Genomic DNA, 2,921 nt, shown 5'->3' with positions numbered 1-2,921 from the left:
TAGCTAGAATCCCTTAACCTTTTTTTTTTTTTAGTGAAAGGCGAGCCCATGATACTGTGAGGGACATTTAATTACGCCTTAATAATTATGTCTTCCCTTATAACATGTCATGCGAAAGAGATATCTCAATTTCTTACCAAAAAAAAAAAGAAAGAAAAAGAAAGAAAAGACAGAGAAGGAACAGAAAAAGAGGAAAATGACAGTGTGTTGGTGGTATGTCTTTGGCGTACGTGACAACGAACATCCCTCATTGGCTGCGCCATAGCATTCCACGGGTTTCTCACCCAGTCCCAATGGTATAAATCTAACGATATGCTTCCATAAGTCTCAAACTCAAAACATGGCAGCTGCATGTAGGGCAAGCTACATTGGACCACAGACCTGGGAGCGGTGACACTATATACAGCATGCAGGTCTCCCACAGAAGAGCATGGTGACGCTGTATATGATGCGAACGTCGCAACTGACTCTCCGATATTCCTTCAAATGTCCGTCAATGTCATCGTTATGCCGCCTGCCTCTTTATCATCACTACCCGGACACCTCCTCCCCTCCTCCCTACCCACCCCACCCCACCCCCTACCCACCCCACCCCTTCCCCACTTAACAATTGCAACGAACAGAACTTAGCAACAAAGCAAGAACCATCACATGTCCACAATATTCTCCCCTAAAATTTAATCCATTAAGGCTGTCCTTGACGATGATGTTGGGGAGAAGTGCGGGGTAGCAAATTAACAACTTTGCCTTGTATTGCACTGGAAAATGACCAAAAAAAAAAGACAACGCGATCTGCGCTCCGTGTTTCGTCTAGACGGGACCGTACCTGGTTAATTAATTGATCACATTTGCATGAGGAACGCAAACTGCTCTCTGTAGTATTGCCTTGAAACAATATTGCGGAATTCTACACTTCGCACATGGCGAAAAAGACTGCTAAGATTGACAGTGGCAAGAAGAAATGCAATCGCAGATATTCAATGTTAATGGTACTTTATTGCCCTCTCCACCCCCACCCCTAATGCTCTGCCCTGCTGCGTTAATCCAAACAGCATGATTTCACCAGAGGTTCATATATACTGACCAATAAAGTAACCTTTCCCTTTCTTCTCCAAACCTCACGGACAAAAATAAAAAATAAAATGGAATTACCTTCATAAAATGAAGACACTGTCAACATGATGGTCAAAAAAGGAGAACGTCTGCATTGTTTCCAACATTCAAAGGGACTGTTTTAATTTGATATGCTTATTTTCTTCTCTTAATATATATTTTTTCTGTTATTGTATCATTGGAAAACCTCACTGATTGCGCACAAACCTGCTTTCCTAAAATGCAGTTTCATACATGTAAGTCTTTCATGAGGAGTTGATACTCAGTGTCAATCTGCACTGAAAAAAAAAAAATGTTCCACTGAATTTAGGCACATTTTTCTTCAAATACAATGTACATGAAAGGACCTTCCAGTATGCTTCTTGGACGTAATCGAGTAAAATGTAGTACCATCGTCGACAGTTAAATGTCTACTAAATCGTATAAATCAATTATAAACGCTGTTGTTGATTAAAAAGCCAATAAATTGTACATTTGAGGAAAAAGTCATGCCTTTGTAACGCTTTGCATCAGTCCTAATCAATTTCGTCGTGGTGATCGGACATTCGTGATAGGAACAGCTGGGTAAGATTTCCAGTTATGGTAAAGAATATTGAAAATGTTCCTTCAATCTCATCTTCATTACCACTTTGTTTACATTTTATTTTGTGGGCATGTGTGATGAAATGGTTTACAGGTTGGCTGTAAATGACACCAAGTAAAGAGTTTATTACGTAACGTTAAATGTTACTCTCTGTATGTGAATTCAATATCTACTGTAGATCTACGTAGTCCTAAACGCCATTCGGCCCAACCCTGTTCGGCATTACCCTCGATGATGTGCAACATGACGTGGATTCAAAGTGACGTCCGACTCTAAACGTTGTTTTTTTCCTTCTCTCTCATAAACGCTTTCACCTTTCCTATTTCCCGATTCTAGCAATCATATAGCAATTTGTGATGATCATGGCAACTCTCATAGGGTACGTGAATCATTAAACACGTTGAAACCTGAATGTAACGAGGTTTTCCATAAGTTATGAATATGCTATGTGTAGCAGAAAGGGGAGTGAGGGGGGGGGGGGGGGAGTCATAATATTAAACCATTCCAATATCAGTAGATGCCGAAAGCAGCAAGGGGTTGTATTAGGATCGAAGAGTTTTGGATGGGGACATTATAGGTGTGTTTGGACCTCAATAATGTAAAAAATCCCATCTTCTCTCGCTGTCTCTCCACACTCCACATTTCATAAAAAAAACTCTATCAGCTTGTAGGTGTGTATACACATATTTCTGTGTTTCCTAAGTTCACATCACCAACCTCGATGACACGATACGAGGATTTGAGACTGCGGCATGATAAATGCGTTTCAGCAAACAAGCTTGGCATTTCAAGAGTTTTATGTGCAAGCTATACGGCAATTTGAGACGCAATGACATTATCAACTCACTAATTTTCCATAATCATATTGACTGCTCAAGGACTGTTTTGCAAAAATTAGCGAAACTAAATAATATAACTTGTAAATGGATTTGTCGTCTGACTTTTGATCAAAGTTTCACTGTTGTGCTTACAGAATTTTACTCTTTCTTATCAGACTGATTTTGAACTCGTCTTGCTCGTTCTTACTTCTCCAATAATAATTGTTTTCTTTGTTATTCTTTATAATAATGGCAGACCTTGTGAGGGACACACCTTTAAAAAAATAATAAACGTGTACTCTTAGCGATCGTCGGTCAGTTTAGCATGAACGCTGATTGCTCCCCATGGCTCTCCCGCGGCTAGACCCGCTGGCACATCGCTCTTTAACGATCGGACTCTGCAAAGC

Source organism: Diadema antillarum, unplaced genomic scaffold (assembly GCF_040938485.1).
Source record: "Diadema antillarum isolate AM-2024a unplaced genomic scaffold, OU_Dant_1.0 seq00001957_RagTag, whole genome shotgun sequence".
Lineage (NCBI taxonomy): Eukaryota > Metazoa > Echinodermata > Echinoidea > Diadematoida > Diadematidae > Diadema > Diadema antillarum.
The sequence above is the reverse complement of the archived record's forward strand: the minus strand, read 5'-3'. Positions refer to the sequence as shown.